We start from the raw sequence: 25,368 nt of genomic DNA on the forward strand, positions 1-25,368 counted from the left end.
TGGCTTTTCTTTATGTGTTGAAAAATATGGTAGCCAAATTTTAGATGCTCATCTATAGTTACACCTAGCAGTTTGGCATGGGGGATGATTTCAATGGAAGAGTTGTTTTTGCTTAGAACTTGGAAAGTGGTTTTATTTGCATTTAAGCAGAGGTGGTTTTGGAGCATCCAGGCATCAGAGGTTGAGAAGGCTCTTAATAATAACAACAAAGTGAAATAACTCAGCAGGTGACTCACTATACTCCCACTATGTATCTAAACTCTGGAACACCATCCTAATATACCTAAAACAAACCATAAAACTTTACACCTTCAAACTTTTACTAAAACAACACCTAAACCACATGTGGTCATGCACATGCTCCTCACCTGGGTATATCCATTTCCTTTCCCAGCTCATACCACCTATCCCTTTCTAATCTCTGTCCCCTTCTGTATAACACATCTTTCTACAATTTCTCCTCAAATACATTCCTTTCGTATTCCCTACTTTACATTTCGGTTTCATTGTGATCTTTCCACTTTATCCATCTCTGTCAAATACTCTGCACCACTCTCTTATAAGGTTCTATGTCAGTAAATACCCTGGTATTCTTACCACCGCTGTCCTTAAGTCATCAGATATGCAATGCCTCTCTCTCTCTTCCAGCTTTAATTATGTAGCTATGGACAAATGTTTCACACTCCTTACCAAAATTTTGCTTATTCATAACCTCAGTTTTATTTATTGCTAACATCTTTAGTGTAACCCTCCAAACACGTCTTATACATTTTATCTAATGTATTCTTATCATATATATTGCACATGAACTGTTTGCATACTAGATGTTTTACATTTGAAATTTAATATGATGTATGATGTCACCACACAATAAATACCTGTTGAGGTTTTTTAAAGTGTCACTATAGAATAACTGCCTCTTTGTAGATGCCTTAAGAACCATCTATGTAATGTTTGTCATCAGTATTTTAAATGTATTTGCTGGAGCAATTCTGCCCAGGCCATGAAAGAAAATGGTCTTTGTCCAGTCAGATTTTCTTGCTCAACAAGGACAATGAATGATTGCGTGGTCAAGACACATGGTGATGAACAAATAATGAGATCTTTCTCTGGGGCTAGACCTGTCTCTGAATCAGAATTTCTGCATTGAGTAGAAAATGTAGGTGGTGGTAAAGCTTTTTCCTGAATCCTAGGAATTGTACTTTCTCATATGGTCATGTTCAGATATCATTCCCTTTGAGGTATAACTATTACAGTGCAGAATATTTAAGTCATAATAACTACAAATTAATATCCCTGTATCGTTGTTGGCTTGGTGATAATTTTGCAACCATCAGCTCTACCATGCTTTTAATACTGTTGTTTCCCTTTTGCTGTTTGTCTAACAAAGCAGCAATTCAATGTGAAATTGTGTTCTATATCATACATACTCTTTGGTCTGGACATTATTTGGGCTTTCTTCATTCACTCCAAGGTCAACTGAAGCTATTTTGCGTTGCCATATTTATTTATTTTGTAAGTGGGTTTTATATTTTCAGACATTTATATTCATCAGGTAATGCTGCAACACACCTGAAATATTTAATTTGTTTAGTCAGATAAATGTTAGCCTAGGTATATATGTTTAAACCTTAACAACCTTGATAAGACCTAATATATGACAAAGGTCTGTTTCTCATAATCATGTAGCAATTCCTGTTCAGTTTTCAGGCATTTGTCATATAGCTGTACTCATCTATATAGCTGCCCTGTTGTCTGTTACTCTTTCTGATGCTACATACTATATCCTGATTAGCTCTCCCATATAAATCACATTTAGTCCTCATTCAGGATGGCACAGCAAGAACTTTTGAGCCTCTAAAATTGATATTGTGGCTTTTTTAATCATACCCCATTTTCACCAGGATTTCAAATCATAAAAGGTTATGTTGTATCATTGACATGTTTGTGACACAATGTTATGAATATGAACAGTAGCTGTTTTCAGTGTTCCTATACTAAGTTATAAATATGGGGATCACCATCGTGTTGGATGGTAAAGAAAAATTCTTACTTGGTGGTCAACATTTAGAATTGATGGACTGATTTTTTTTTTTCATAATTTGAATCATAGTTGTAGTATGTCTGTCAGTTTAGCACAAAAAAGATTTCATTCTTTAACCTTTTATTCTCTGCTGCATGCAAAGCATCAGTCATCCAGCAATCACTTGGTCTATTCTTTCCTCTGAGAGATGAGAGAGCCGGTTGTGAGAGTCTGTCATCCAGGTAGCCATCAGACGTTTTCTCATTTTAATTGTAGCCCCTCCCACTTGTATCTGACATACATGCTGGTAAATGTGAGGCCTTGCAGTACCTACCACTGTGGGCATGTACATTCCTGTACATGCCTGCAAACTACCTTGTGAAAGTGACTTGGGAGAGGCAAGAGCAAATTTCAGCTCATTTGCTGCATGCTGTACAAATTCCACTCTAGTAGGTACCAACATTGTAGAAAGTCACACTACCTTCCTCCCCCAAGGAAGGGTGACCTGCTGATGTGGACTACTCACTGCCATCCTCCCATGCCTGGCTCCTCTCCCAAACAACTAACCAATCACCATTCAGTCTAGATCATAATCATGGGATTGTTGCTCTGTGCTACAGAACTGAGCTCTATAATCCTGAGTCAGAGTCCTTCTGTTCACCTACAGTGTGACTCTGGTGATTCAGTGAAACAGAAAATCCTCCTAGATTGCTATGAAAAGAGATGCTTCAGCCTCGCAGCTTTGGCAAGTAAAATTAAATAAATATTTATCACTTTTCATTTTTGTTTATGTATTTGAAGCACTTTTTTGTATTTACTTGTACGTTTGTTTTTATTTGTTTGTTTTTTAACCATGTGCATGTATTTGTTTGCTAATTAAATATTTTTTATAAATTTGCTTACCTGTTTGTTTGTTTGCTTGTTTGTTTGTTGCTGATTGGGTTAGCCCTAGTGGGCAGAGAACCTGGGAAGAAAAGCTGCCATTTGGCAAGTGACAATCTATACAAAAGTGACATTTGACAAAAAATGTATTCACCTGAATGAATGAATAAATAGGTTCATAGGTGTATATTAGGCTAATGACCACTACAGCCTTTATAAGCCTAGCTCTGCAACCCAAGTGTGTCCCACAAGTTATATGTTTTAGACATTTATGTAGGAGTGATTAGTAGTTACAGCAGGATGCACTGACTTTCTCTGTCCATCAGAGATGTGGGTGCCAGACCAGGGGTGAATTTTCAATTTTCCATCCAATAGTCCAAGTTACTCTTAAATAGGGTTAGTGAGGGACTCCATTTCACATGGATGAGAAGCCTGTTCCAGAGAAAGGGAATTTTCTGTGATACATCTCTGTGTCACCAACATGTCCTATTTATGTTGCAAGCAAAATTTAGGTCTTTGATGTAGTAGTTCTGATGCTGTTTGTTATGTGGATGTGCAAAAGATTTATCAGATCAGGGTCCAGGGATACCTTGTATGCCAGGCATAGACCTCCTCTCAGTAGTCTGTAGGAGACTGAGTACAGAGATAGGGCTTTAAGGCAACCTGGATAAGGCATTGTGTTTATGCCCTGCATTCTTTTTGTAAGAAACTTTTATAGGTGTTTCAGTTGCCTAATGTGTCTGGTCAGGTACAAATGGAAAGGGGCATTATACTCAATGATGGGTCTTTTGATGGCTGACTATAGTGATACAGTGATTTCCCTGGACCTAGATGCCATGCACTTACTTATAAGTTGACCAACATAGAAGTATTTCCTAAGTACCTTTGATACATGTTGGTCAAAGGCCAAGTTACTGTCTACATGAGTTCCCCAATCCCTGAAAAGTGGGTCAAGTTTTAGGGATGTTTTATTGATGACATAGTTCCCTGAGGTGGCTGACTTCCCAAAAGGTACTAAAATGCATGTCTTTGCTTTGAGTTTAAAGCCATGGGATTGGTGCCAGTCATTTTCTGTGTTAGGCTCTCTTGTAGGATGTTTGCATCTTGGGTGGATTCATTGACTGCTCCCAAACTTGGTCAGTTAGATGCCTTTAACATTAACCTTGACTTCCAAGAAGTATATGCCAAAGAGGATTTATTTTTTTGCATACATAGCTGGCCTTAGGCATAGGCCAACTAGGCGGCCACCTAGGGCGCTGATATATCAGGGGTGCTTTTCCAGTAATCTAGATGGTGTAGGTAGACCAGGATGGGGGCACAGGGTGACGTTGGGGGGCGCTCTGGAGACTTTTTGCCTTGGGTACCAGTAGACCAAAGGCTGGACCTGTTTGCATACATACATAAATAAGTAAATAAATAAAAATAAAACAAAAGTACCATACCATGTGTTGAACCTTCAGCACATGAAATATCAACATACAGACAATTACAAAATCAGCATGTACTAACAGCATATGCTGATTAAAGGTTTATGAGTACTGTGTTAAAATCAAACAGAATAAAATGCAGTTTTTCTAAACATACACATACTGTTAGATCTCTTTCTACATATCAGAAATGGTTAATTATTTCAATGCAGGCCTCCTTTTACTTTCACAAGTACATTTAAATGGACTCTGCTTGATAGAAGCATATACTTCCATATTACATAGTCTATTACAATCAGTCAGCATATGGGGTCATATTCCACACAGCCTCCTTTCATATCCCACCTCTCCTTTGATCACTCTAGGGAATACCTCTGGCACTGTATTGGCTCATGATATGGTAAATTTATTGTTTTCATAATTTCCTTTTGTTGACAAGTGATTCTAGTCTGAAGATGTTCTGTAGGGATCTACTTCAGTACAGCGAACCTTTACAAGTTCGAACCACATATAGCCGAGACCATATGTTTGAACTCGTAAAAGTTTGAACACTGAAATAAAAACTCATAAAACAAAAAAACACAAAACTAAATGTCTATAGCAGGGGAGCTATGCCCCCTGCACCCCCCACACCCCCCTCAAATGCCCTGATTGATCCAGGGGAGAAGGTGATGGAATACATGTAGGGAAATGCCTGTATCAATCAGGTATCCTTGAAATGACCCCCACCTCCATATACAGTACACATGTTGTAGCTCCTTACTTTAAAAAACTGTTTGCCTACCTATGGTTTTAACACAATCAAGACAAACTCTACCCTTTGCTACACAGTCAGCTATTTAATTTCCCAGCCAGAGTGTCAGCACATCTTGTTAAATTACTTTTTAACAGCTGGTTAAAGACATGCATCAAAAGTCATGTTTATGATGATCCAAGTATTAAACCTACAAACCTAATCACAGAAATCAGCAACTCCAATTAATTTAATGAAACTCAATCAATGAGAGATGGATGATGGAAGTCTTCTCCAAGGCTATGCTGTAGCACTTTGTCAGATACTGTGCCATCATGAGATGCTCACCTCATAGGAAGGCAGTCAACATGCACTCATATCCACAGTCAGTACTCTATACATCCAGTTGTTATTTACTCAAGTCATTCTGGAGACCTCTAATTCTCTAATTCTCAAGAAGTACACTGTATTTATTTAATCCTAATTGTTCCTGGTATTACTAAAGAGAAATGACCATTATCAAATTCTAGCCTTTAGCAAGATGCCATCAAAGCAGGGCATCAGGCAGTGACTATATTTTCACAAGCATATTGAAAAGATATACTGGTGGTACATACCAAAGTATGTTCATATAGGAGTTCAATTAGAAATACCTCTGGAGACGGCAGTCCAAACTGATGAACCTGTAATCATCTACTGATGTAAGCATACTTTTCAGCTTCAGATGCTTTGCGGGGTATAAACAGAACCACTGGTTGAACGTAGTAGCAATTAGCTCTGTCATACTGGTTTTCAGGAAAATCCATGATAAAAGAATGATCACCCATTCAAACAACTCATTAGCAGCCTCACATCTGGCGTACCAATGGGATACATACAGAGAATTTGTACTGAAGGAGACATAAACAATAATGGAAGTTACAATGCAGTATAGTTACAGTATAAGAATAGCACATCCAGTGAGCCAATTAAATACTCAACTGGATTGCCTCAGGTGGCCAAAGATCTATCCAGAATAACCACTGTATCCAAACGGTTTCACTTTATAACATCAAAATACTGAAATGTCGAATTTCAGTATCTCAAAGCTATAAAGTCTAATGTTACAAATAGCGAACGTTCATAATCGCAAATTTCGCATATCTCGAATATATGTCGAATTCGCGGTTATGAAGTTGTGCTACACAATGTCCAGGTTTGTGTTTTGCTGGTGCGCGGTGCCGTGTGTGGATGTAGGTGTTATGTCAGGTAAGTGAGTGTTTTGTAAGGGTTTTGAGTGGGAGTTAGAGTGTGTGTGAGGGATTGGAGAATGTGCATGTGTGAGTGAGCTTTTATTTTGTGTTTGTGCGATCTCGGAGTTAGTATATATAAGTGGGGGGGGGTGCAGGGGGGCTTGCCCCCCCTGCTTATGTGTGTGTGAGTTGTGTATGTGTGTTGTTTTTTTGTTTATGTTGTGATGTGTGTGTTGTGTTGTATGTTTAGTGTAGTGTGTGCGGTGTTTTCAGTTATGTGGTTTGCGGTTTTTGTTTGTCGGTGTTTTGTGGATTCGGTTTTATAGTCTTGAGATACTGAAATTCGATATTTCAGCATTTCGAGGTTATAAAGTGAATCCATCCAAACATACTGCAGTCACTTTCAAACCAACAGATGCCCTTTCATTGTGATCTGATGGCCACAGATGGCATCAAACTCCTAATTTATACAGCAGGTGATGAAAGGTATGTACTTATTCAGCCTTACCCTCAGTGGTCAAAAGTAATACAATGAGCTTATTGTTGTGCAAATATGTTAGGCAGGCTGGCTGATCAATTTAACTAATATTATTAATTTCACCTGCTTAAACTTTTCCTACACCATGTTACAATTACATTCACACTCTCTCTCTTTCCTTAATGCTGATTATGATAAAAAATAAAAACGAAACACCAAGAGACCACTGAACATACAAAAATGCAGCAGAGGATGAGGAAAGTCTCCGAACCACTCCAAATGAGGATTTCACAAGCCACAAATGCAAAAATCCAAGTTTATTGATAAAACACAATAGAAAGCCAGTAAGCGTTTTTGTCCCGTAACTACAGAACTTCATCAGACAATTAAGACAAAAAAGCAAAAGGCTTTTAAAGACAATCACAAGTAATATGTTCACTTCTAACCACAACCCCTTAAAGCTATAAAATCACATTTAGCACGAATACACTTTAAAAAAAAATAAAAAAAATACTGCGGTGGTGGTGCTGTGGTAGAGTTGTCGTCTCACGGTAAGACGTTGTCCTGCTTGATTCTCAGCTAGAGCATTTTCTGTGTGGAGACATGCATGAATGTGCATACCTTCATTGAAGGTTGTGTGTCAGAGCTGGCAACTCGGCATGTAAAAATCTACTGCCAATCGTTAGCGGACTGGAGTTCTGCTGTGGCAACCCCTAACCGGGAAAAGCCGAAAGACACAACAACACTTTTTTAAAAATAATAAATATATATAAATACAAAAGCATACACATCATAAAAATACAAGATCATAAAACATATAACATAATTATTTATGCATGTTTTTTGCTACCTTCTTAAAGCTTTTCATTTCAATAGGGAATTAATGGAGATGTTCTCATTCAAACCTGGCCAGTTGCTAAAATCCAAAAACAACTGCCAGTAAAGTTCCCTCCTTTCAAGTAAACTTGACCAAGCACCACCCCTAATTTCTGTTGTGATATTATCTATTACAAAAAAAAACAAAAGGAATGTCCTTCATTCTCCAAAATGTGCTTACATAATGCATTTGTCTACTTTTTTATTTTTATATTGTATAGGTGCTCATAAACACGTGTTTTTAACTTCCTACCTGTTTTACCAATGTAGAAACAACTACACTGGGTACGCAAAGCACAATATACTATTCTTTCTGAATTACAATTATATTTACACCTAATATTAACACTAATATTATTAATATTGAATACCCCTCCCTCTTTTACATATTTCCAAAACCGGCACATTCCACACTTTTCCATCTGCCCACATTTATTTTCATTTTCATTTCTCAATTGAAATTTTCTTTCAAATGAACTCATTAAGTTCCTACCCCTCCTAAATATCATGGAGGGTCTCTCATTTATATGGGGTCTAATATTTCTATCCTGTCTCAAAATAGACCAATTATAATTCAAGATCCTCCTTATATCCAAACTATCAGTTGTACATACAGTAATAAAGGAGGTAATATAATCCGTATTCATAATCTCATTGTTTTCAGGGGTTCCACTAATCATAAAACCCTCCTGTATTGGTAATTCAGATAGAAGAGATACATAAAACTTTCTTTCTCTTTTGTTAACAACTTCCAGAAGGACTTCAATAACCAGTTTCATAGGATAACCTCTCTTTAAAAACATGCAGATGGGTATACAGGACAGTAGGAAACAGTAGAAGCGAGCAGAGAATCATACATAAGCGAAATAGGGTTGGTAGGAATGGGAAAGGAAGGGTGTCCTTTTTTTTGTTTTTCTTTTTTAGGGCAGGCATCCATTTCTATTTTCCTTAAGAAGGTTTGCCAGGAAAAGATGAAAGAGAAGGAAAATGTATGTTAAGATGATGAGGATCAGAAGCAGGGACACACACACACACACACACACACACACACACACACACACACACACACACACACACACACACAAGATACAAAGACTGAAAAGAGAGGTTTGGGGTGGACAGTGGAATTAGAAATGCATAAACAAAGGGAGGATAATAACACACAAGGGAGAGAAAACACTATGGTTTGGTTTAGGGTGGATATGACTTTCTGTGTGGGTATGGCCTTCTGTACCAGAGGGCCTGTGTGATATCCACCTGATGACCCTACCCAATGGGTCCCACCTGAGGTGATGTGACTTTTTAGCCACAAGAGAACCCTTTCTAATCAGCCAGTGTGAGCTTCCAGATGTTTCACCTGATCTACCTTTACCAACTCCCTATGTGCAACATTTTTCACCCTTGTAAGTGCTACTGGAGCGAGCAATTGTGCGTGCTGCCAGCCAGTGAAACACTACAATGGGTGGGAGAGTTTGCATGCTGGCTGCCCCCACTGGACCATATAAGGAGGCAGGTTGGGCTATAGACGGGGTTAGTGCAAAGGATAGCTGGGCTTGCTGGAAGACTGGAGATTGAGACCATGCTTCTGGCCCAGCTGTGGCGGCTGTTGTACAAAAATGCAAACATAAATTGAGAGACATAAAATAACAAAGAGAAATAATTACTCAAATAGGATATTTACTAAGAAAGAGAGAGAGAGAGAGAGAGGAGAGAGAAATCTATGCATAAGACAAACATGTGTTATGTATGAAGCAGAATATCAAATGATTGCATACTACCAAAGCAGAAAAGGCTTTTGAAATGCTTTTAAAAGTTAAAGCTAGTGTCAGTGCAATTCCACTAACTGCCTGCATGTATTATAATACTCTGTCTATGATAGGATATGTTATCAGAAAATGGGGCACATAGGTAACATTCCTGATCTGTACTTGCATGTGTGTGTGTGTGTGTGTGTGTGTGTGTGTGTGTGTGTGTGTGTGTGTGTGTGTGTGTGTGTGTTTGTGTTTTGTTTATACGCACACATAGATGTGCTGTGGAACTTGTGGGTAAGACTAATGGTGTGCCTATATACAGAAGTTATACCAGGGTGATGCTGTGGGCAGCTGTCATACTATATGTATTTTCTATAACATATCTAATTCTAACATGTATACAATAATAACATTGCAAAGGACACACATACTGATAAGCTGGATAATGCTTTGCTCATATTTAGAATACTAGGAAATGTACTAAATCTGTATCTTGCATACCTTAAGGGATCTATGTCATTTAAATGTTCATTTGACTGAATCACAAATCACTGAACACAACTGATGAAAACTCATTTAACTGAATCACAACTGATAGAAATATTCTACACAACAAATATACAATAGAAAATTATTTTGAAGAGGGCAAGCCCTTCTGGACCCCCTATGAGGAAGGTTTTGTCCTCATGCCTACTTACATATATATGGTAACTCCATGGTCACACAACTGTAGACAGAAGAAAATAAACCACACAGTGAGTCATTGCTGAAGCACAAACACAAATATCTGGGAGGGAACAAGACAGTTTCAATTGCCAATCCACACATACTCTTCTAGAATTACTTCCATAATAATGTCTATGATCAGAAATGACACCATCACTTACTGTTCATAGGCTTCTACATTTTTCTGTCAATTTTAATTCAGTCAAATGAGTTTTTAATCAAATGAGTTTGACCATTTGTGTATCAGTCAGATATACATTCAGTCAAGTGACATAGACCCACTTTAAGATAAGCAGTATTACTTTTACAGTGCCACACTCCTGCATGCTGCTTACATATATCAAATACAGCTAGGATGTTCTGAATGCTATTATAATTACCAATTGAAAAGAAATAATATACATCCTTGCATGTAGGAAGCCTCCTCATTCATCTCTGATATAAAAGATAATTCTTCAGTATAGCTTCCAAAACAAGAAGAAGAAAGAATATTATGTTATATGCCTATAATAAACACATTTGTTAATCAGACAACCAATATGACTGCGCAGACAAGACAGACACTTGCAATACATCAAAAATTTCCTCATTCTGGCTTCTTCTTCCCACTAGCTAAGAAGATGATGATGATGCCTCCTTGTGTCACTGTAGTGGTGCATGTACTGCTCACCAGAGTGGGGTATGCCAGTGGCATCAGATAGTTCTCTGGTAAGATGATGCCAGGAATCCATTTTATAATGGGAACCCTCATAAGAGTCCCCAGTCAGGTACTCCCAGTGTTCCTTATTCAACAGATTAAGAAAACTAAGTGCTGGATTCATGAACACACACTTTGAGGTGTGCACATGATAGCAAGATAGTAAGTATTCATTACATGGCTCTACACTTAATGAAGAACCTTAAAACAAGGGTAAATGGCAGAATAAGCTAATGAGAGCATAAGTAGCCAAATTACATGCTAATTAACCAATCCAACATGGCAGGCCTCTTCAGTAACCTATAATACAATCATGTACACTCAGTGTAGCCATTTGACCTGAAATCCAAAACTCTGTGGATTACAGCCACAATTACACTTAATAAAAAGCATACCAGGGGTTGCTACTGCCCTCATTAATCTGCATGTGCAACAGGCTTTAATTCAAGGTGTTTCTGCTGCTGCTGTCAGACCGTAGCCAAAAAGAAAAATGGTGCTTAAACCCCAATTGCCCTACCATGGCTTGCAGGAGACAGAAATTGTAGAGCGATACAGGGTAGACAGGGAAGCGCTAGACGAAATATGCAACATCTGTTGCCCTTATCTTAGACCCCAGGGAAACATGGAGAACCCATCCCAATGGAAATAAAAGTATGCTTTATGCATACTAGCTGCAGGTACTTTTAAGAAACTCACAGGGAATATATTAGGGATGCCATAGGCCTCAGTTTCCAGAATATTACATCAGTTTCCAAATTTAATGCTGCAAAATGCTATATGGATCATATTTGTTTCCCAAGCACCACAGAGGATAGAGCAAGAACCATGTAGAAATTGTATGCAACAGCACACTACCCTAAAGTTTTGGGGGCCATATATTGCCCACACACACATAGAAATAAATCTTCACCTGGAGAACAGGAAATGAGGTGCATTAGCAGGAAAGGATACACTCTATAAACTGTCAGATTGTCTGTAATACCCAAGAAATCATCTACAGCATCTGTGCAGGTAGTCCAGGCAGTTTTCATAACTCACACTTATGGCACACCTGTGAGCTGTATGCAAGGTTTGATAGGAGATGACTTTCCACAAGGTCCTTTAGTGAGGGGATGCAGGTTATGCGCTAGAACCTTGGCTGAGTACACCCATGAGAAACTCATATACTCCCACGCAAGGATACAATGATGCCCATTCTCAAACTATGAATATTATAGTACATGCATTCAACTTGCTCAAATCAAGATTCCGGTGTTTACACACCTCAGGAGATGCCCTCCAGTATGAACCAGCATCCTCATCCAAAATACTCAGTCTGTTCTATGTTGCATAATATCATTGCCAGGAAACAGCTTGAACAAGGACAACTAGGGGCAGCTATCCACTCTGTGTATCAGATATATTATTTAATCATATGGCATACCTGGAAGTTCTGCAGTAGACATACTTGGGGTGTCTTCCAAACCAGCCCCAAAATAAACAATTCTATGTGAACCCTCTGCTGAGATGTCTGGATTTCTGACAGTGGCAGGAACTCTTCTATTTCAGTCAGTGGTGGTTCAGTAACAGGACCCCCCCCCATAGCCATATGTTCACAGGCAATCACTGCTGCCCAACATCTGGCTGCCTTGACCATATCACTGGTCCTATGTCTTATTTTGGAATATGTACATTCATGGCCTCTGATCACATTCACATTGTTCACTGCCTGCTCCCAGATATGGTCACAGGAGGACTAGTCACCCTTGTCTCTCTCTCTCTCTCTCTCTCTCTCTCTATATATGACCTAAGGTGACATAGTGTCTGAATTATCACATCATTCTCAGAATCAGTGTATGGTGGTTTATGGGGAGCAGATGTCTTGGGCACCATAGCCCTGTATGAGAGGAGACGTAAAAGAAAAAACATATAACTAAAACAAAATTGCTTGTTAACACCAAAAAATATGTATGACTGTATCCATCCATCATACACAAAATACATGAAAAAGTAAGGCTCTGTATGAGTACACACAGCCTAATACAGATGTTCCCCACAACCACCAAAGAAAGAAATTGATAAACAAAAATTTATAAGAGGACAAACATTTCTGTAACTTTGTAGTACATTGTAGCATTAACAAAATAATGTACACCTGTCAAGGAAAAATGGATAACAATTGTGTGTGATATCCACTTCCATGGAGGGCAGTCAGGTATACATCACAAGCTTAACACAATGTTCTGTGTTGATAATTAAAAAAAGCGTGGCCAGATTTAATAAAGCCTACACTAAGTGTTCAGTAAGTGTACATGATATGTATTCAATAAAATTCTTATCATTTTTTTGTGCTTTCTAGTCACTCAGAAAGATTACACTAAGTGTATGTGTAGTCTCAACTTTGTGATAACCATTATGAATCCCTGCCAATATTTAAATCTGTGGAAAAGCAAAAAAAAAATCACAAAGACAGCAGTTCAAAAGAGCTTTAGTAGTACAATCTTGGCCTTTTCCTTCAAAGGGTACAAAGTTACTCACAAGCTCACAATTTATAGCAGGTGAACCCCTCCATAATCACATTCAATTAATCTCTTTAAAGTGCCCCATGCAAAATTATGCAATAAATATGCAATTATGAATATTAATGAGCTAATCTATCTTTATGTTTGTCACAGATGTGTATGTCCCTTTAAGGACTCCAGTATATATACACCTAAGTGGATATGATGGAAACTTTTACTAACTAATTGTGGTAGCATTGAGAAAGGCTTTTTGTAGCCGAAACCAGTTTGCTTTTGGTCGTTATAATGGCTTACAACCATTATAATTTGATTTAATAATAAATTATCACACAATGCTTGATGTGCTGGTTCATTTTGTGTTCTAATACGTTTTCTGGGGCCGTGCACGCTGTCCCATGTGCGTGAACTTTTTGGATGTTATTCTGTTCTTTACTTTCCCACTGGGGACGCCTGGATTGTGATTCAACCTTGCTATGGTGATTCTTTATTTCGTTTTCATCAATCCCTGTTAAAACCAACTGTTTTGTGGTGTTATATATGGACATTTACATCGTACGTTTTTAATTCTACCTAGTTTGGCTGAAGGATGCAGAATTAAGATAACTTTACTGTGATAAAGCGTTTCTTTAATGCTTTATTGGAAAGGCGTTTTTTCAGGACTCGCCTAGTTTGGGCCTCTACCAACCATAATTATTTTGGATGTCAACAACTAGACTATCCATTCTTTTTTGGGACTTTACTGTTCGATTGGAAGGGCGCTTTCTTTATGGTTCGCCAAGTTTGGACCTCCACTATCCATAATTATTTTGGATACTAACAACAAGTGGGACCAGTCGCCAGTCGCTAGTCATTTGCTCTCCTTTGGACAATTTATGTTGGGATTTGGTATGATTTTTATATGACCCTTTTGGGCCATCATCTACGTTTATTTTTCAACATTATATTATTTCTGTGGGACATTTCTCCTGATACGGAGTGGACTTTTTGCATAATTGTTTGAACTTCAGGTACTGTCTTTTTGACTCTTTATAACATATTGCTTCTTACGATTGGAAACAACAGGAAATGAACATCGAGTGGCTTGGGCAACGGTGTCAGCTATTGTGTACTTTGCATTTTTGGGACATTTTTTCGGATATTGTTTGAACTTTATATATTGTGTCTCTTATGGTTCTCGTTTATTTGTAACAACTGTTAACCACAGTTTGAATAATTCCAAGGCTGGTGGATCTGTGGTAACTACTATAGATTTGGACTATTAGCATTTTCTATTTTTTAAATGTTTGAAGTTTATGTAATGTTTTTTGGTTATTACATATAGTCTATTAGGTCGACAGTTACTTTATGTGGCAGTCGATCTTTTGGATTAATGTTTTGAACACATTTTTTATATAACTGTTTGTGGCTATTTGGTGATTTTCTAATCACCTTATAATAATTCATATACATCTGTTAATATGATGAATGTGTTTTTGTACGTATGGGGCTAGACACTCACTAGTTGTTTAGATACTACTTCAGTTTTAGGTGGGGTATCATTATTGATACATGGATTATTGCTAACAAATGGTGGGTCGCATGGAGGACCATCCATGATTACTACTTAGCCCTTTCTCTATACAATATCAGTCAGCTCCCTACAATAGCTTTATGTATGTTGGAATATGTGTTCTAAAAAGAGTTCATATCATCCCTAAAAAGGGTTACATATTTCAGGTTTTTGAAAAAATATATAGTTTTTTTAAGTATGATGACAGGGTTGCTGGTCTAGCACAGATGGTCGTAAGCATTTATTTATATCAGTTACATACATAGCCATTTATATGTTATTTTTCACAACCTGTACCAAAATCATACTGGGATTTATTAGTGTATTTCAATATACTTTCTTAAGATAGCATTTGGTGAACATTCAATGATATGAACATTGTATCTTTTTGAACAGATAGCAGAGACGAAGGTCGGCTATTTTGTTGTTTCATATGGACCTATTTGAATAATATTATTAAGTATACAGGCATTTAGGTGGTGATCATTCTCCACCTTTTATAACTTGTTTTTTGAGTGCAATGATTCTACATGAATAGTTGAGACGAAAGTCAACTATTGGGCATATTAGGCATGTAAATAGCAAATATTTGTAATTTTTGTTATAGTTGTTATGCCTTATTTTATATTTCACCAATACTAGTATCTTATGTTAATAGATCCAACTAAGTATATAAGTCAATGTATGACTAATGAACAAGGTCATTTTGGCATTGTGTTGTGACATATAACTATTCTAAACCTTTGCGGACAGCATCATACCAACTTTTGTTTTAGGGGGAAAGGTGGAATACTTGATATAAGCATCTGTGCTCGGCCTGGTTGCCCGGTAACCATACAAAGGTGCTAGTAAGATAACTAGCTAAGAATATACTTAAGGGTTCATATATAATCTGAGTGACTTAATATGGATCTAGGTGATATTCTAAAAGGGCTTTCGGCCGATAGAGATAATCTTGATGTTTTTGGTTTGAATGATAGATACACAATTCCAACATTCAATCTATGGACAGTCAACAAATTTGTGGCTCAATATTTTCTAAACTTAACAGACAAATGAAAAGCTTACGTTCCAATGTTTGGCACTTGAAACTTTTCAAGGCCTACAAGACTAAAGATATAACACCGAGGGGACTGAGGGTTCGTTTACAACCCCTTGTGGCCAATATAGATGGTGAACTTTCGAGTGAATGGGCTGAGGCCCAGCATCAGGCTTCTATGCATTTTGTTGACTGTTTGTCTAGATATTACGATAGAACTATACATACTCAATTATTAGAGATTCAAACTTTATGTGGGGAGGCTGAACAATTTAATAAAGAAGGTTTTTATCAACAACACATTTCTGATCTTGCAAAGGACCTAGCTATATTGGAACAACAGTTGATGAAACGTAAAATCCATAAATTTAATAGGGATCTCATGGATTATGAGAAAGGTAAACGCTTTATGAGCCACAAGACAGTTAGATTTAGGGATCATTCAAACACTCATAACACTAGCAGAAAACGGCCCAGGTCCATTTTAAGACACAAACAAGTGACATCGGATGCCACTTCTGAAGAAGATACTACTTCTGCTATGGATGGTGAGGTTTCCTCACGTCAGGTGTCCCCAGCGGCTAAAAGGAAACAACCACCCCCTTTAGATCTCAGGGTAGGAGGAGGGGGGGTAGAAAGCACAGATCCAAATCTGGGAAATTCAACCCTACAATGTCTGTTGCAACAGATGGTGAAGTAATTGATAATGTTTACAACATATCTTCTTTTGAATTGTCTCCTGCACATACAAGCCTACTAAATAAAGGGTTGAATTTTGTTCCCAGTGCATCTGTCTCTGAAACTAATTTATTAAAAGATGTTAACGAATTTTGTCGATTACTGAACTTGAAGTTATTTTTTGCTGATTCAGACAACACTCAAAGATCAACTGAATTTAGATTTGGCAAATCTGCATTTATTCCACCTATGAACAAACACGTCTCTATATTCAGAGACTGTGTAATGAAGAACCTACATACTTCTACTCTGTACGAGCCTACATGTAACAACCTTAGTATAGCTGAAAGGAACACCCTGTTTGAGCTCAAGGATAACCATGATATAGTCATCACTATGGCTGATAAAGGAGGTGCCATTGTAGTGATGGATTATCAATCATATATAGAGGAAGCATCACGCCAATTGTCAGATTCCAGTTTCTACATGGAAATGAGCATTGATCCTACCCCTTCTTTTAAGGGTGAAGTGGATTCTTTTCTAGATTTGGCTGCAGACCAAGGTATTATAAGCAAACAGGTAGCCAAACAGTTGAAGGTGGATGAACCAACTCCACAATATTTATATTTGCTGCCCATAATACACAAGGATCCACTTCATCCTCCTGGTAGACCGATCGTGTCAGGCAGAGGGTCCTTAACAGAGCCTTTGTCATCTTTCCTCACACAATATTTACAACCATTATTGAAGCAAATTAGATCTCGTATAAAAGACACTACAGAATTTCTTAAGATCATTGAATATTCTCAACTGGAACCTAATTGGTGGCTCTGCACATTGGATGTGGCCTCCCTATATACAAATATCCCTCATGATGTGGGGATTCAGGCTGTAGCATATTGGCTATACAAATCAGACTTGTACTCTACGGGCTTTAACAATTTTTTGATAAAATTGACAGAAATTGTGTTACGTAAAATATTTTTTACTATCAAGGGAAAGCATATTGGCAAATTAAGGGTACAGCAATGGGGGCATCATTTGCTCCCATATACGCAGATCTTTTTATGGGATATTATGAAGCAACATTTATATATGATGTTCAGCATAATACACATATTCAGCATCTGGATATCTGGCGCAGATATCTAGATGACTGTTGGATGGTGTGGCGTGGAGAAGTGGACCAGTTGTCTGATTTTGTAACATATTTGAATAACAACTCTTTTGGCATTAAATTTACTGCCAATATTGAATATGACAAGATTGTCTTTTTAGGCATAATAGTTACCAGACTTTCAGACAACACCTTAGCTACTTCGGTTCATCGTAAGTTTCCCCAATATAATACATTATTACATGCTCAAAGTTCCCATCCATGCCACATCATCCGTAATATCCCAAAATCCCAGTTTATGCAGATTAGACGTATCTGTTTCTCTGAACCAGATTATGCCAATTGCAGTCTCGAAATGTCACAAAGATTTATTAATCGTGGCTATGATCAACACAATCTTTCTCAAATTATGGATCAAACCAACAGGCTGAGACGTACAGATTTATTGCAATATAAATCAAAGGATAGTGTATCTTCTGTAACATGGTCTGATTCATCTTTGAGGTTAGTAACTACTTATGGGACCAATACCAACAAGTTTAGAGACATTATTAATCAACACTGGGACATCTTACAATCACATGATCATCTGAATAACATTTTACCCAAACAATGTTCTTTTTCCTATCGTAGAGGAAGAAATGTTAATTCATACTTTACCCACTATAAGAGATATATTCCCCATATTCCACATCAAACAACCTTATTTGGGGATGTACTTGTGGGCTGCTTCCCATGTGGCCACTGTACTGCTTGCCAACACATATATAAAACAACTGAGTTTACTAGTAAAAATACTTCTCATATGTTTAACATCAGAATTTTTGCTAATTGCATTTCAGATTGGGTGGTCTACTTAGCAACGTGTACTTGCTCTGCCTTCTATATTGGCCAGACATCTAGGCCGGTAAAATTTAAGATAGGGGAGCATATGAGTGCTATTAGGAATAAACGACTAACTAATGCACTATATAAACACGTTATTGATCACCCATCTGCTGTCTTTAAATTTACCATTATTGATAGGATTACACTACATAGAAGTTTCAAAGCAGGGTGGCATACCAAACTGAATTCCATGGAAAATTTGTGGATTATCAAATTGGGTGGACTCTTTAGGCCTGAACTAAATGAATCTGAATAACAATGTTTCAATTGAATGTATTTTGTTATCTTTTACATATTTCTGTATCTTGATAGTAGGATAGCAATTTGTATGGTTTATTATTATATACCATATATTTTATTTATTTATTTATTTATTTATTTTATTTTACATTTGTTGACCGGGCTAGTCTAGCTGGATACATGTCCTTTTTCAGTAGAGGCCCGGGGAGAAAAGCTCCAAAATAATGACATGACAAATATACAATTACATCAATGAGGTAGGATTAACATAGGATGAGAAAAAAACAATTGCAGCAGGCTATACATTTTAATTATAAAAACATTTAAATATTCAATTATAAGTTTGAGGTGATAACATAGAGGGACCAGAATTACAGTAATTAAAGTCTGAGAGGGGGTGGCGGATTGAGAGGAGCGAGTCCCTAGGTTAGTCTGGTTCAGTACAGGGACACAGCCAGTGTGACTTAAGGTATTCTTTGAGATTATTTTTGAATTGGTTAAGTGAAGTCATATTTCTTATATGGTTTGGAAGTGAATTCCAAGGCTTTCCAATGGAATTAGCATAGAGAGCATCGCCGCCCATATTCTTTGCTTTAATGGTGAGTATTTGAACACTGTTTGACGATCGAAGGCAGTTAAGGTTGGTATAGGGGATCAGTATACTACTCAGTGATGGAGTTCTATCTGGGTGGTTTATTATTTTAAAAGCTTCAGTGAGTTGGTTTAGTTTGAGAAGGTTGGGCAATTCTAACCAGCCAATTTTCTTAAGGTTAAGGCAGTGATGAGTTTGATATGGAGTTCCTGTAATGAATCTGGCGATGTGGTTATAGGCAACAGAAAGCATATTGAGTTCACGCTTTTTAAGAAAGGAGAGTATTGGGGAGGCGTACAATAGGGTGGAGAGGAGATGAGTTCGAGCGATAGTGAGTTTGGTATTTGGGGTAAGGTAGTTTTTTATTCTATACAGGGACCCGAGTTTCTTGTTAACAGTTTTAATGGCATGGCTGATGTGAAAGTCAAATTTGAGTTTGTGGTCAATGGTGACACCTAATAGTTTGGTGCTAGAGACAGGGTCAATGATAGTACCATTGATGGATTCAACATGAAAGGAGATATTATTTGGAATAAGAAGTTCTTTATCTAGTGGTGTGGGTATGGTGGGGAAGAATAGAAGTAGTTTGGTTTTAGATGGATTGAGTGTGAGTTTCAGATCGGAGAACCATTTTTCAACTATAGTAAAACAGTGTTGAGTAGCTGTTAGTAGTTTTGGGAGAGAGGCGTCAGAACAGATCAGGGTTGAGTCATCCGTGTATTGAATGCAGGTAGCTTTAGGGATGACAGAGTGGAGATCGTTAATGAAGATGGAAAAAAGAAGGGGACCAAGTATCGAGCCCTGAGGAACCCCAATGGTGTTTGGGAGCAGGTCAGATAGTCTGTTTTGCCACTGGACGGCTTGTAGCCTACCAGAGAGATAAGCCTTGAACCAGCTTAGGGCTGGGTTGTCAAGATGTAGGCTTTCCAGGGTGGAGAGGAGGAGCTGGTGATTCACCATGTCGAAGGCTTTTGATAGATCCAGAAAGAGGGTGGAGGATATTAGTTTGTTATTGCGGTTGTTATTGATGGAGTCAATGAAGGAGAGTAGAGCAGTGGTTGTACTGTGATGAGGGCGAAAGCCGTGCTGGCATTTAGACAGGAGATTATGAAGGGTTAGATAGTGTAGTAGTTGTTTGTGAACACATCTTTCCATAATTTTAGCTAGAGGAGACAGTATTGCTATTGGTCTGTAGTTGGAAGTTTCCGTGGAGTTACCTCCTTTATGAAGAGGGATAATGTAAGAAACTTTCCAAATAGAGGGGATGGTGGCTTCAGTTATAGTCCTGTTTATTAGGATTGATATAGGATAGGCGATTGTGTCAGACGCAATTTGTAAGTATTCCGCTGGGAGGTGATCTGCTGCTAGGGTAGTTGGTTTCAGTTTTTTTAAGAGGGTGCAAATATAGGCTGTGGAAACTGGTTCTAGGCCAAAGGAGGGAGGAGCAGAGTTATTCTTATGGGAGGAGGGAGTTGAGGAGGTAGTTAACTGACTAGCTAGAGACTGGATGGTCTCAGTAAAAAAAGAGTTAAAGGTGTTGGCTATATCTACATATTTATATGTAGGTATGTGTATCACTTGCTTTTTTATGCTAAGGTGATAGAAAAATTATGAATATTAATGAGCTAATCTATCTTTATGTTTGTCACAGATGTGTATGTCCCTTTAAGGACTCCAGTATATATACACCTAAGTGGATATGATGGAAACTTTTACTAACTAATTGTGGTAGCATTGAGAAAGGCTTTTTGTAGCCCAAACCGGTTTGCTTTTGGTCGTTATAATGGCTTACAACCATTATAATTTGATTTAATAATAAATTATCGCACAATACTTAATATGCTGGTTCATTTTGTGTTCTAATACGTTTTCTGGGGCTGTGCACGCTGTCCCACGTGCGTGAACTTTTTGGATGTTATAAATATACAATATGCAATATATTTTCAACCATCACATACAAAATTCATTAACAGAAATACATTATAAAATTAACATCTTAATAAACATATGATAAACATTTAATTAACATTTATATTTCATAAACACCTTTAGTTCACTATGTTAACCTCAAGATTAAGACCCTTAGGATGTAATGCTTTAAAATTTAAAATTAATTTGCTGTCTAATTCATTCAATGTTTGGCTAATATACCTCTATCACCCTATAACAGGTTGTGCTAATATGCTGAAGAAAAAAGAGCCATCATTTCCAGCATGTATAACATTAAAATGCTCACCCACTGGACTTTTTATGCTCTTGTTATGGATGTCCCCCAAATGTTCCATTATTCTGACTTTCACAGCCCTCTTAGTTTGTACTATATACCATTTAATATTATTGCATCTGCACCCCACAGTGTAAATTACCCCACATGAATTGCAAATAAATCTTCAACTAGAAGTGAATTTCCTCCCATTTATACAAATACCAGAGATATTTCTGATCCTGCTACATACTTTACAGTGCCCACAAGCCAATGACCCTGCTAACTCTTGGGGAACATTAAATAATGCCATATTCAACAATTCCTTTCAAATATCTCCCATATCAGAAATTTACAAATCTGGGGAATAAATGCCCCACTACCTCATCCATGCAAACGATAAGGATTGTACTAGTAAAGCACTTTTAAACCGCTTTCTCTGTGATTTTTTGTTTTTTCAGAGCTTGCATTTCAGGGTTGTGTTTATTATGTCTTTGAACAGAGCTGATTTGGTTCCAGGGGTATTCCTAACCACAGTGGAGGAAAATAAATTGTTTTCTGAGTTGTGTAGAGAATGAGAGGCTAAGTTGGCTGATCACGACCAATGGATGACTGCTGGTGAGACTGACCATAATATGCAATTTGAGCAGCTACAGAGACTTATGATTAAGGAGCTTAATTTGTTTCGATACAAAACTTTTAGAGAAGTATTTAAGTTTGGGCATTACCCCAAGCAGTTGAGAATTGATAAGCTTCCTACCTGGGATTTCACTGAAGATGAGCAAGATTTGTTGGATGAATGGAAAAAATGTTAGACTGCACGTTGGGTTGGTTTCGAGTTTTAGTTAAAAGAAATACATGGGCCAGTGATACATTGCACTGTCAAATTGTACAGTGGCAATGTAAGCTGGTAAGTGAATCATTCGAAAATGTATTTGCTGTTAAAATTGGTGATATCAAATCTAAATTGGAGAAAGTGGAGTCAAAGACTGTGAACTGTTAAACCACGTTGTGGGTGGTCCAAATTTGTTACCAGGAAGTTGGATGAATCTGTGGCTGCTGAAATGGACTTTGTGGCTTCTGTGGATACTCTGTTGAAGAAATGCATTTCTTTTGATAATATTAAAAGGAAAGACTTGTTGGACTCTTCACATCACTTTGAAGTTAAAGAAAATATTTTTTTTTCTCAAGGGAACCAAGGAAAGGGCCAAAAGACCTGAGGTAAGGGAAAGAAGATGTAGCTGGTCATTTGAGTATCACAAACATTTTTGGTTGTAGTGAGAATGCACCATCTGCTGTTTTTTCTTCACATTGGTACAGCAGTTCTTGATTTTTGGAGTTATACCATCAGCAACATTTTGATGACACTGTAAGTAATTACAATAGTTTAAAATTGTAATCTTGGCTAGTATTAGATTAAATGAGCCAGCTATAAATATTTTGAGTAAGGAGATGAAGTTTGTTCCTACTAAGATTCCAACTTTAGCAGAGGTCCTATTGGAAATTAAAAAGATTTGCAGAAATTTGCATTTAACAGTGTATTTTGATAAGAAAAAAGCTGATAATAATAGTAATAAAATGTTGTTATTGTTGATGAGGATGCTGACCCTTTATTAAATGTTTCTATTTATGACTGTGAATGGTTAGAAGAAGGTAATGGTGGGGAAATTGACTCATGTTTTAATATGGGTTATGGTAAAGTTATGATTCTTTCTTTATCTACATCTAGCAAATTCTTACTATCTAAATAGTCTACTGATGTATGTTTATTTGAGAAAATTATTTGTAAAAATATTGAATGTGAATATGTTAAGTTTGTTAAGACACAAAAACAATATAATTTAACCAAATGGGAATGGGATGCCCTTAATGAACTAAGGGTATGTTAGATAAATGTGTGTTCTAGCAAACTGACAAAGGGGGCAACTGGGTTATCATGTCTAAGGTCAAATACAATCAGATGACTTATAAGTTGTTGTCAGTTGAGGAGGACTATGTTAAATTAAACAATAATCCTATTGCTACTTTTAATGGTGCACTTTTTGAATTGTTAGAAAGGAGTGAGAGATTAGTTTTTTTATCAATAGAGGATGTTAAAATACTTCATATCTTCATATCTCTAAACCATGTGATCCCATTTTTATGTTATCCAAAGTTGATCAAGGATCTTTTAAATCCACCAGGGAGACCCGCTGTCTGTTGGGTGGATTCTTATTTGCAGAACGTAGGGATATTTTTTGATTTTTTTTTTTTGCTTAAGGATTATCTAGCCATCATTAAGGCGCACATTGTAAATACTCAGCATTTGTGTGAGGTAGTAAGCAGAACAAAATGGCAGGAGGGTTATTATTGGTTTCAGTAGATGTTAGCTCATTATATATATAAATATACAGTTGAGATGGAGTTTGGAGGCTATTTGGGATATAATAGGTGAAGGTTGCCATACTGCCTTCATTGTTAGGTTGCTTGAGTTTTGTTTAACACACAATTATTTCAGGATTAACAATGACATTTTCCTTCAGAAGAAAGGGACTGTGATGGGTGCCTCCATGCTCCTATGTATGCTAGCATTTATAAGTATGTTTTGTTTAAGAAGAGGTTTATTTACAGTTCTGAATTTTATAGGAGTCAAATGGTGATGTATAAACATTACATAGACAATCTGATTTTTATTTATTAGGGGCATCCATCAGCTTTTGGTCATTTTATTTCTGAATTGAATGTGAATGATCATGGATTGGAATCTTCCATGATGGAAAGTAGTTCTTCCATTCAGATTTTGGCTGTGGAATTTTATGTAGATGGCCTGTTTAGTATTCAATATAGGCCATTTAGGAAACCTACTGAGGTCAATCATTTTTTTGCATGCTGAATGTATGTACCCCCACACTTAATGGAATCACTCCGTTATGGTGAATTTAAAGTGGCTGCCTGTAACACCACAGAAGGGAAGTGTAATGTTTTTGGAGGTAAAAGAGAGGTTGAAGGACAGGGGATACAAGGAAGAAATTTTAAATCATGCCCTAGAAAAAACTCTTGGAAATAAAATAGGTCAAATTAAAGGAACTATGGTGAACAGAAGGGGCATTTCAGGGTGTGTTACAGATGGAATGGTTCCTGATAACAGATGGAAGAATGTATATTTCATCTTTAAATATCCTCCATTATCTGAGGTAGTGAAAAGAGTAATTTTGTAGTTTAGGCATAATGTTTGTATGGATGAGGTAGATGGACATTTATTCCCCAGATTTGTGAATTTCTCATATGGGAGATATTTAAATTTAATGGAATTGTTGAATATGGCATTATTTAATGTTCCCCAAGAGTTAGCAGATTCATTGGCTTGTGGGCACTGTAAAGTATGTAGTATGATCAGGAATATTTCTGGTATTAGTATAAATGGGGGAAATTTACTTCTAGTTGAAGATTTAATTGTAATTCATGTGGGGTGATTTACACTGTGGGGTGCAGATGCAATAATATTAAATGGTATATAGGACAACTAAGAGGGCCGTCAAAGTCAGAATATTGGAACATTTGGGGGACATCTGTAACAAGAACATAATAAGTCCAGTGGGTGAGCATTTTAATGTTATACATGCTGGAAATGATGGTTCTTTTTTCTTTAGCATATTAGCAAAGCTTGTTTTGTATGGGGGGATGTATTAGCAAAAAATTGAATGAACTAGAGAGTAAATTAATTTTGAATTTTAAAACATTACACCCCAAGGGTCTT

This window comes from Protopterus annectens, chromosome 1.part2, assembly GCF_019279795.1.
Source record: "Protopterus annectens isolate FY-2018-M chromosome 1.part2, PAN1.0, whole genome shotgun sequence".
NCBI classification, from domain to species: Eukaryota; Metazoa; Chordata; order Ceratodontiformes; family Protopteridae; genus Protopterus; species Protopterus annectens.